This window comes from Carcharhinus amblyrhynchos, chromosome 14 (assembly GCF_965287045.1).
Source record: "Carcharhinus amblyrhynchos chromosome 14, sCarAmb.v2.hapA, whole genome shotgun sequence".
NCBI lineage: Eukaryota > Metazoa > Chordata > Chondrichthyes > Carcharhiniformes > Carcharhinidae > Carcharhinus > Carcharhinus amblyrhynchos.
This window is the reverse complement of record NC_137337.1, coordinates 17,250,319-17,262,947: the sequence shown is the minus strand read 5'-3', so window position 1 is coordinate 17,262,947 and position 12,629 is coordinate 17,250,319.

Here is a 12,629-nt window from a genome sequence, read left to right as displayed (position 1 = left end):
GGCCTCTAGATTATTAATCCATTGATATAATCACTACACCACTACTTCCTCCCATAGGCACAATCTTATCTGCCATTCATGCCTTCCTCCATCTGCAATGAAGTTGGAGAATTTGGTGGCTAGCCAAATCTCCGTTATGTGTGACAGGATGGAAAAAGCCCAGAGGCATGAACGGCGATCAAATTCCGGCCAACATGAGCAGCACAGGTGATACAGTGGTTGGCACAGCTGCCTCACAGCACCCAGGGACCTGGGTTCGATTTCCAGCTTGGGTCGCTCTCTGTGCGGAGTCTGCACGTTCTCCCCGTGTTTGCATGGGTTTCTTCCAGGTGCTCCGGTTTACTCCCAGAGTCCATGCTAAATTCTCCCTCAGAGTAGTTGAGTGTGGGACTAGAGGATTTTCATTGCAGTGTTAATGTAAGCCTACTTGTGACACTGATAAATAAACTTTAAAACTTTAAACTATTTGTTTTCCTGTAGAATCCATGGTGCATGTATGGAAATGATAATAAATGGAATTGCTAGCCGCAAATGAACCTGCTTCAGTAACGATTTATGTCATAAGTTCACAAGTTATAGGAGCAGAACCAGGCTATTAGGCCCATCAAGTCCACTCCTTCATTTGATCATGGCTAATTTGCTTTTCACCCCCATTTTTCTGCCTTCTCCCCAAAAGCCTTCCACCCATTACCGATTAAAAATCTATCTCACTCCTCCTTAAATTTACTCACTGTCCCAGCATCCAACACATTTTGGGGTACTGAATTCCACAGATTCACAACCCTCTGGGAGAAGTAGTTTCTTCTCAACTCTGTGTTAAATTTGCTACCCCTTATTCTAAGACTATGACCTCTTGTCATTGAATGCCCCACAAGAGGAAGCATTCGCTCCACATCTACTTTATCCATGCCTTTTATCATCTTACAAACCTCAATTTGTTCTCCCCTCATTCTTCTAAATTCCAGACAGCATAGGCCTAAATTGTTCAATCTCTCTTCATATAATAAATCCCTCATCTCTGAAATCAATCTCGCAAAGCGCCTTTGAACTGCCTCCATTGCCACTACATCTTACCTCAAATTAGGGGACCAAAACTGTGCAGAATACTCCAGGTGCGGTTTCACCAATGCCTTATATAGTTGCAACAATACTTCCTTACCTTTATATTCTATTCCTTTAGCTATAAATGCTAACATTCCATTCACTTTCTTTATTATCTGCTGCGTCTGCATGCTAGCTTTCTTTGGCTCATGAACAAGGACACCCAGATCCTTCTGCACCAGAGCACCCCGAAGTCTCTCCCATTTAGATATCGTTTGCAGCAATGCTGACACTTATTAATGCTAGTTACGGGCTTTTATTAAACCGCGGCACTGCGTAGAGGATTTGGTTTACGAGTCTTAAGGCAGACTAAAATGATTGTCGCTATTCTACAAGATTTCATATGGGGTCAGGATTTAGTTGCGCGCATATAAAAGAACAAAAAACAAAGAACAAAACAACACGGGAAACAAGCCCTTCAGCCCAACAAACCCGCACTGCCATTTCAACATTGTGAGTCCCCTCTTCCACCCATGACCCTTGTCTACGCTTATGGCACTCCACATTGGAAACCAGATTGAGGGGAGACTAATGTAGGGACAATTTGTTACACCAATCAGCCTAAGAGCACATCTTTGGACTGGAAGGAAACTGGAGCACCCGGAGAAAACCCACGCAAGCACGGGGAGAATGCGCAAACTCCCATAGACACTGGCCCAAATCCATGTATCTGCACATGTATATGCGTCTTACAATGCAGCAGTTTGTGACAGGATAATGTGGAAAGGTCCTGCAGGATCTTAAATGTTTGAGAATACCAAATGAGATATCATGCCACCAAAAATGGCTGTGCTTGCTTGATATTAATGACCAGTGATGTGGGTCACATTGTGGAAGCTATCACTTTTTAAATGATCCCTCCAGGTACTTTGTCATTATATTACCCGAATATTCAAATTATCTTTGTACCCATGCTGATATTGCATAACTTTCTCACAGCCAACCAACTGATATCTTGCAACATTGCTAGAAGCACTATAGAATTAAGCATCAGATTGTTTTTTTTTCTCACATTTAAATTATGCACTTTTCTTGGAGGCAAATTTCAATTCAATTTGCTCTGCACATATCTGCTGTACTGCTCAGAAGCATTCAGATCTGGTTAGTTGCGCATTAGACTGAAATGACTTGCCACGTAAGGACAGTACTTAATGATATCGCGGGACAGGCTGAAAAATGAATGACGCCGCTGCCTTTCTGCAGCGCCTTGTGATTTATTGAAGGCACAGAGTTATCAAGGTAGGGCTGGTCCTGTGTCTCGCTTTATTGATCCGTCTGCCTGGGAATTACTGAACCATAAATCCACTGCTTCTTCTGCAGTCTCAGCTTTGAAGAAGAGGAGTCAAATCTGCATGAGGAGCTTTATAAAAAGATAATTTACTGACTGTCCCTTGGTGTTCAATTTGCATCACTGCAGTAATTATTTCTGAAGGAGCAGCAAATGCTCCTGAGGCACGTACGATTGTAGTAATGAGCAGTTGCTCTTGGTAAAGGCCAGGGCACAATGCAATGGCCGTGAATTGATTTTTTAAAAAGTTTTTAAATTGCTTTTTCTTGTTTTGTTTGATTTTTTATTTATTTCCAGGTTCACTTCCAACCTGGAGTTCCTCCAGAACTCGCTCACAACTGTACTATGTGCAGTTCCGGTCTCCCCGTTATAGGGAGGATGTATTGCATTGGAAGGGTTTGCAAAGGAGATTCACCAGGATGCTGCCTGGGATAGAACATTTAAGTTCTGAAGATAGGTTGGATAGGCTAGTGTAGGAGGGAAATAAAATGAGTCGAGCCTTGGAGACCATGTCGAACTTCAAGAAAAGCTTTTATTCCACATGCATGAGGGAGAGCTGAACTCGGGCCTGAAATCTTAGGTTGCAAGTGAGTCCTCTCTGCCCCTGATAGATTAATATACTGTTTTGAATCATAAAGGTTTACATTAGCACATTAATTCCTCGAGTTGGGTACAAAATGGCTCTTTTAATTTCATCATGCAGATTGCATTATTCAGAATAATCAGTTTCTTGGGCAGTTCCGTTCACCTGATTATAATGTCAAAGCGTTACATTTGCGCAACTGATTTGCACTGCTAGATGATTATGTTTTAAGGAAGACTATATCCTTCCTAGACTATATGGAACCTGGCTGTCTTAATGCCAATTCTCCCACTGACGTGATAATTCGAATGATCTCCCACACACCAGAAGTTGGTAGCATTTGCTAATCATTACCTGTCAGCAGAGCAGGCCTCTAGCTGCCTGCATTACTCATCTCCTTCCCTCTGGTGAGGTTCAGCCCTCTGGGCTTGCTCTATGTAGCCCTGCATGTATTATACTAAAATTAAATAACACATGAACGGACACATAAATTGAAATTAAAAGCCATGATCCCCGATATTGCCCCCAATATTGGCCTACAACAGCTTGGGTTGTTTTCGTAGGAGTAGACAAGACTGAGTGGGTGACCTGATTGAGGTGTACAAGATTATAAGGGGCATGAACAGATTGGATAGGGAGCAGCTGTTCCCCTCAGTTGAAGGGTCACTCACTAGGGGGTACAACTTCAAGTTGAGGCAAGAACCAAATTCAGACTTTGAAATGATTTAGAATTATCAGCGCAGAAGAAGCCTCTCAGCCCATTGAGTCTGCATTGACATGTGTGAAACACCTAACATCTCACCTGGTCCCTTTTACCAGCACTTGGCCCATATCCTTGAATGTTCTGATGTGTCCAGTGCTCATCCATTTTTAAAGGAAGTGAGGCAACTTGCCTCTATCACCCTCCCAGGCAGCGCATTTCAGTCCATCATCACCCTCTGAATAAAAAAGTATTTCCTCAACAGTCCCCCAAACCTCTGGCCCCTCACCTTGAATTTGTGCCCCCGTGTGACTGGCCCTTCAAATAAAGGAAACAGCTGCTCCCCATCCAATGTGTGTATGCCCCTCATAAACTTGAACTCCTCAGTCAGGTCACCCCTCAGTCTTCTCTGCTCCAACGAAAACAGATCAAGCCTATCCCACCCCTCTTCATAACTTAAATATTCCATCCCTGGGAGCATCTTGATGAATTTCCTCTGCACCCCCTCCAGTGCGATCGCATCCTTCCAATAATGGGGCAACCAGAACCTCACACAGCATTCTAGCTGTGGCCTCACCAAAGTTCTACACAACATGACTTCCTTGCTTTTGTAATCAATAATAAGAAGTCTCACAACACCAGGTTAAAGTCCAACAGGCTTATTTGGTCGTAAACACCACTAGCTTTCAAGCGCTGCTCCTTCATCAGGTGAGAGAGAGTTCTGTTTTTTGCCTTGACTGATAAAGGCAAGTGTCCCATATGTCTTTTTCACCACCCTACTGACATGCCCTTCCATTTTTAGAGGTCTCTGGACAAACATGCCAAGGTCCCTTTGTTCCACAGAACTTCCTAGTGTCATGCCATTCACTGAATACTTCCTTGTAATATTATTCCTTCCTTCACCTCACACTTTCCAAGGTTAAATTTCATCTTTCACTAATCTGCCCATTTGATCATCCATTTGATTTGGATGAAAGTATAAGTTGTTAGAATTGACCAGGTCTTTTAATTTGTTTATTTTTGTGAGCATCGGAATATGGTTCAAAGAGAAAGTTCATTCTAAAGTTCCCCATGAGCTTGTGCTAGTTTCTCAGCCTTAGTGGTGTATCAATAGACAGCGCTCCATGCCAATTTACGCTCACTGCACAATGCCTACAGTATGATTTATTTGGATGTTCTTTATACTTGCAGTTTTATGTTGGCACAAAAACAGGAATGAGCCCACACTGCTCGGATAAAACACATTCAACCTTTTGCACAAAACACGGTACCAGAATAAAAGCATTGCTGAATCTTATTAGTCTATTTGATTTGGCATTCTCCTCTAGCTCCAATCACTAAAAAGCAAAATGTCACTCATCAAAGGACAGCAGTCATTTGAAATGAAGGGAATGGAAGAGATACTTGCGGCGTTGAGGGTGAGGAAAAAGGTCACAAACAGCCTTAGAAGAGTGAAATAAATGGCAAGATCCCATGGTCAATTTCTTTGCTTCTTATCCTGCTCATTTGCCAGTCAATTTGACAGCCTGGTTGCAGGACGGAAGAGCTAACACACCGCAACTGGGGAACCTTCCAGGTTCTCGGTTATCAGGCAGTCACAAAAGTCCAGGATTGGCGATGAGGGGAGAGGATGTGATTGGGGATGGGAGGAGAGGATGTGAGCAGGGGTGGGGTTGGGGAGGTGGATAGGCAAGGGCGTCACTGGGAAGGGGGGGCGATCATTGTAGCACCATCAGAAATGGTCCTGGGTTATGTTTATCAGAAACAACTGGGACAAGGTTTTCAGCATTTATTAAGGACATGCAACTATGTACAGGGATAAGTTGGGGGCAGCACAGTGGCAGAGTGGTTAGCACTGCTGCCTCACAGCGTCAGGGACACAGGTGACTGTGTGAAATTTGCATATTCTCCCCGTGTCTACGTGGGTTTCCTTTTCAAAGATGTGCAGGTTAGGTTGATTGGCCATGTTAACTTAACCCGAGTGTCAGGGGTATTAGCAGGGTAAATATGTGGGGTTATAGGAATAGGGCCAGGGTGGGATTGTGGTCGGCGCAGATTTCATGGGCCAAATGGCCTCCTTCTGCACTGTAGGGATTCTATGTTTCTATTCTATGAAGTAAGCATGAGATTTCTTCCATAACTATCTCTCTCTTTGAATTCTAGTTACATGTGATCTGAGATCACTGATGATATGTGTTAGGTATTAGCATGATAGCTATTAACAATCCATATTGCATCTCATCCCTTCCCCAATTCTTTCATTTTGTTCATTAACTACACATTCCTACCAAGATACAAAAGAAATGGGAGGTTTTAAATTTATTGATCTTTGAATGAACCTAATTCTGGTCAGAAAGTACTGCGACAGAATTAGTGTCTTAATTTGATTTGATTTGATTCATTATTGTCACATGTATTAGCATACAGTGAAAAGTATTGATTCTAGTGCGCTATACAAAGCATACAGTTCAAAGAGAAGGAAATGAGACACTGCAGAATGTAGTGTTACAGTCATAGCTAGGAGGCAGAGAAAGATCAACTTAATGCAAGGTACTTCCACTTAAAATTCTGACAGCAGCAGGGAAGAAGCTGTTCTTGAGTCGGTTGGTACGTGACCTCAGACTTTTGTACTTTTTTCCTATCGGAAGTAGGTGGAAGAGAAAATGTTCAGGTACGTGGGATCCTTGATTATGCTGGCTGCTTTGCCGAGGCAGTGGGAAATATAGACAGAATCAATGGATGGGAGGCTGGCTTGCATGATGGATTGGGCTACATTCACGACCTTTTTGAGTTTCTTGTAATCTGGAGCAGAGCAGGAGCCATACCAAACTTTGAAACAACCAGAAAGAATTCTTTCTATGGTGCATCTGTAAAAGTTGGTGAGAGTGTGGTTTCAAGTGGTAGAGTTGGATGTTCGATGCTATGCATGGAAATTTGACTCAGCGCTTGCACCAAGAGGCTCCTGCCCTATTAATAAAATAATTCAGGTAAAAGTTTCAGTGTGAAAGTTTTCAGTAATGGGTCAAGCGATACATGAAAAGGGAACATGGCGAGATGATGTGATGGAATGAGTGAGGTTAACTGAACATCATCCACCTATAGAGAGACTGGTCCTCCAGAGTAGAGAATGAGTAGAAGACAGATCTTCTGACTTTGATCTTGTTTCAGTGATCAGCTAGTACAGTTGTACTCCATAGGGAATGAGTATAGCAGCAATATAGGCCAGGATGTCATAGGCAAGGCAAAGATAGAGCATGAGGAGGAATGGCAGTAAGTGGGACTTTTCCCCATTTTTATTATCACTCTTCGATTGGTTATTAATTTATTTTCTTCGTCAACCCTCAGAAGGTCTCATGGCATTAGGTTTGAGAGCTGTTGTAGCATATACTTACATTTTATTTCTGTGCTAGTATACCTATAATGTATACGTTTAATAGATTGTTAGAACACTAATATGGTATGGCTGGCCATCAGCGCTGTAGGGTGTTTAGACGGGAGCAATTATGTTAGTATAATAAATACACCATCTGTGTTTATCATTTCTGCTGGCTACTTGGTCAATCATTTCACTACTGCAGCTCAAACCTCTCGAAAGCTTACTTGACATCTGGTGCTGGTGTGCTTTACTTAAGCAATGACACTCTCGTCAAACACTGAGCAAGACATTCTAGTCTTTCCTGTTGACCGGATCTTCCAGTCTCTTTGAGGTCATCCCACTATGGGAGATTCCCCAGTGGCAGGGCTGAACAGCCACGCCAATGACCATTGACTTCAGTGGGACTGGAAAATTTCCCCCGGGAAATCTCAGCTGTGTGGAAACCTGTCATGGTGGAGGTTGCTGGAAAGTCCCAGCCACTGCCCTTTTGACAGCCTTGTCTGTTTTAAAGATATAGACCCTGACTTTACCAGCATGCCTGCCCTGCAATAAGAACGATTGAGGCTTGAAGAACGGCACTCTCCATTGGCCTCGGGCTCAATCTTATAAGCCTTGGGCTGGCGTACCAGTAAAATTTAGGCCATACAATGATAAAGCTCAGGAGATCTTTGGCCTACTGTCTTTTCCGGCTCTATTCAATTAGTTCCACTTGCTCCTCTCTCCCAATAGCGCTGCCAATAATTCCTTGGCAAGTATACATCCAATTATCTTTTGAAAATTACTGCTAAATCTTCTTCCACTAGCATTTCAATCAGTACATTCTAGATCGCAAATAAACTGCCCTGATTCTTTGTCTAAATTAAGAATGGCTGTACTCAATATGTGGACAGTTTTAAATCCACATTATGCTGAATTTTGAAGCCAATGATAAAGGAAGATCGCCAGCATTCATTACACTTACAATTGCTTACAGACTCTCAATGGACTTTACGCTAAATACCCTCTCCATATACAGGGCTTTTTCCCAAACCGAAGCATGAGAGCTCTGGGCAAGCTGGAGGAAGTAGCGTATAAATGTGGTTCTGTCAGGCTGGTGTCTGAACTGTAGTTATTGGCTTCAGGCTTCTTGTTTATACACAAGCCCTTACTTGACCCAAAAATTGTTTTTTTGATCATTCATCCACATGACATGGGTGTCACTGGTTAAGTATTTATTGCCTATCGCTAATTGCCCTTGAGAAAGTGGTGGTGAGCTACTTTCGTGAAGACTTGCGATTCATGTGACTCAGGTACACCACAGCGTTATTCAGGAGGAATTTCCGAATTTTGGCCCAGTGACAGTGAAGGAGCAGCAATACATTTCCAAGTCAGGGTGGGGTGTGACTGGGAGGGAAATTATTCTTTATTTACTCATTTGTGGGATATGGGCATGAATGGCTGGCCAGCATTTATTGCCCATCCCAAGTTCCCCTTGAACTGAATGACTTGCTGGGTCATTTCAGAGGGAGATTGAGAGTCAACCATGTTACTGTGGCTCTGGAGTCATATGTAGGCCAGACCAAGTAAGAATGACAGATTTCTTTCCCTAAAGGACATTAGTGAATCTGGTGGGTTTTTCCAACAATTGACAATGGTTTCATAGATTCTTAATTCCAGACATTTTTTTAAATTAAATTCTAATTCCACTGTCTGTTGTAGTTGGATTCAAACTCAGGTCCCCAGAACATTAGCTGAGTGACTGGATTAATAGCCTAGCAATAATACCACTTGGCCACTGTAGTGCTGGTGTTTCCTTGCATCTATTGTCCCTGCTCATCTAGGTGCTAGAGGAGGTTTAGAAAGAGTGGAAAGGTTAGGGGTACTCTGATATTTTAAACAAAAGTGAACTAAGACAAAAGCTCCCAAATTAAATTATTCTCTCAAGCAAAAAAAAATTACTGACTAAAAGATGACTGACAGCCCACTTTTGTTTCCAATCTGACCCCCGACGAACACAGAAGGTTAAGGTAACTGACATTCATGTCATGCGGACTGGAGCAGTCGAGCTGTTATTCCCTTACCTTGACTTATCCAGATCACATAACAATTAGGAAGAAGTGCCATATCCAGCACATAATAAATAGGTTCGTACTCTCAAAGCCATCGAGCTGTGAACTCTTCAGATTTCAGCCAATCTATGTCGCAGCTGAAGGGCAAGCAAAGTGAAAGCTCAGTCTATACCCAACCTTTGGAAATTTCTCCCTGTTAATGCACTGGATTTTGTCGCTAATAGCAGGGTTTTGAACTGAATCGGTCAGAATAAATCAGCATGAGCAGGACGTCAGTGATCCCAATGCTAGTGTGCTGTGTGTAAAAGCACCAAGTTATAAGCTTATTCCATGAGAGGGATTGAAAATTACAAGGAGAGACACTTACAAGTCAATACTGGTAATATCATCTGATTAACTTTTTTTTTGCTAAGGGAATTGAATTTGGAGTCCAGCCACCGGCTTGCTAGTGTATATGAATAATAAGCAATAATTATCATTCTATTATCAGAGGAGAGGTGGCCCATCATTCTTAATTAGCACAGGCTTTATTTATGTCAGGTCACAAACTGAACAGAAGAAATGCATTAACCCTTTGGCACGATTTAGATAACTTGCTGTCATTGAAAATTCTAAAGTGGAGCCAATATTTTAACATGCATATGAGTCTATTTAAACAAATAACGAGTAGTTGGATATTAGATTATTTTTATCCAGCTGTGAAAGGTTTGGGAAACAATGTGCATTGAGTGGGTACACTGTATATCTTTCCCAAAAATTTAACCTAGCTTCGTTTCAGTCGATTTAATGAGACAAATAGGGTATTATGTGCTTCTGTCATAACTGGTATTCATCATAGACAAGTTCCGCACACATGAGGATGGCCTCAACCGCGATATTGGGTTCATGTCACACTACATGCAGCCCCCACCATTCAGCCAGGGCCTGGGTTTGCAAAATCCTACTAACTGCTCTGGCTTGAGACAATTCACACCTCTTTAACCCGTTATTATCCCTCTCTCCACTCTCACTTGTCTTTGCCTGTAAAGGCTTAATTATCTATAAAGACTCATATTCCAACCATTAACTTGCAATTGAGTCTATATACGCCCTGTTTGTGAACCCAACTCTCCACTCACCTGAAGAGCAGCAGCGTTCTGAAAGCTCATGATATCAAATAAACCTGTTGGACTTTAACCTGGAGCTGTGAGACTTCTTACTGTGCCCACCCCAGGCCAATGCCAGCATTTCCACATCATGGTATTAACCATATATTTAGGCACAGGTACATGTAGGTCTGGCTTCTATAGTACTGTACAAAATTCCTGCAAGACAACCTGAAGAACTGAGAAACCGCAAAGATCTCTTCAACTATAGTTGTTAACTTTCAGATTCCCTTCTACTGCGACACTTTTGTCTGGATTTTGCAGTTGGGATTTATGGTGAAGCTATAGATGCTCACTTGGTGTATAGATCAGACAGCAACTTCTAGCCACTGCACATGGGTAGTTAAATGCAGAAGTCAGGACACCTCTGATCAAGTTGACCTGTTCCTCTGGAAACTTAGCCATGTTAAAATCGTCTCCTTAGATTCAGCATTGAACATTATGAAGTTACGTACTTATCCACGAGAACCCACTGAACCCATTACAGCATGGCTCATTTTAATGTCATTATCAGACTCTGTTGCTGCCAAACAACTACTCCGGCACTGGACAATAAACTTTTACAAGCATGGAATCTCATTCCATCAGGTTTAAATTTTGGTTGGAGATTTTTTAAAAACATATTATTTCTCTTTCTTGAATTTTTTTTTGGATCAATTATCAATTGCTGTTCGACCACACAGAGAAGTTTTTTGTATTCATTTGTGGGATCTGGACATCATTGGTTGGCCAGCATTTATTGCCCAGCCCTAGTTGCCCTTGGAGGGCAGTTGAGAGGCCATCACATTGCAGTTTCTCTGGAGTCATATATAGGTCTGATCAAGGATGCAGATTTCCTTCTCTAAAGAACATTAGTGAACCAGGTGGGTTTTTACAACAATTGACAACTGCTTCATGGTCAGCAGCAGACTCTTACTTCCAGATTTATTTATTGAATTCAAATCTCATCATTTGCTGTGGTGGGATTTGAACCCAAGTCCCCATAACATTAGCTGAGTTTTTGGGTTAATAGTCTCGCAATAATACCACTGGGCCATCACCTCTCCATGATTCCCATCTTCACCCTTAAATTTTTCTGCACTATGCCCCCTTCATCCTCAACTCCCCAACCAACAGAAATTGTTTCTCTTTATCCATTTCTCTTCTTATCTTGAAATCTTTGAGCAAATTGTTCCTTAATTTTCTAGATTCCAGGGTCAACAAATTTAGTTTGTATAAGCTCTGCTAGTCCAATTAATTGTAATTATTGTCGTCCAATTATCATCCCTTTAAAATTACATGACTTCACTGGGAAGGTAAGGGAGATGGAAAAAGGCACAGAGCACAGAGGCACAGTGGTTAGCGTTGCTGCTTCACTGTGTCAGGGATCTGGGTTTGATTCCTGGATTGGGTCATTGTCTGTGTGGAGCCTACACCTTGCCCCCATGTCTGCGTTGGTTTCCTCCGGGTGCTCCGGTATCTTCCCTCAGACCGAAGGATGTGCTGGTTAGGTGCATTGGCCATGCTAACTTTTCCCTCAGTGTACCTAAACAGGTGCCAGAGTATGGCCTCTAGGGGATTTTCACAGTAACTTCATCGCAGTGTTATTGTAAGCGTACATATGACACTAATAACTAAACTTTAAAAAAATTTTTGCGAAAGGAAAACAATCAGAACTTCCGTAGTTTAATCTGAGGTATAATCAAACTGCATGAAAGACCATAATTAATGTGATCCATTTTCTTTAAGACCTTGCTCTTCATTCAAATATTTTAAGATTGATTTCAGTTTCGAGGATGCAATTTCCAGAATTGCAAAATTAATGCATTCAAGTTGGACTCATTACCTTATGAATGCCTTAAAGACCAATTAATAACCAAATATAAAATGGAAAGTGGCCTATTAATGCTCCAAAATTGGTTGAAAATGGGACAACAAAGTTGTTTCCCATTCAGCTCAAAATTCTATCTGTTAGCACATAGCCAAATACAAGAGATACATTTTACAAGAAGATTCGTACCCTACAGAATCGAAATATTGATGGAACAGAGTGAATAAGATTGATGAAAGGCTGAAAGGGACCAGCTTAATTCATGTGTTCATTGATTTATGTCATGCCTTCCGTTTTGTAGCCCAATCCACCACTTCATTTGTGTGCTTGGACTTTTCATAGTAAGGTGGGAGTTCAGTAGACTTCTGCCATTTCGTTGGCAGATTCCAGTACTTATCCAATGAAGTTACAGTGGAAGATCAGGGGGAATGAGATTTCACATATTCTGGCAGAAATTTTCCAGCTGTTCACACCGGTGGGATTCTCTGGTCCCACTGTAGTGAACGGAGTTTAGGCAGAACACCAAATTCTCTATCTTTGCTTGCAGCAGTGGCCTCCATCCCGTAGTCAGGGTCATG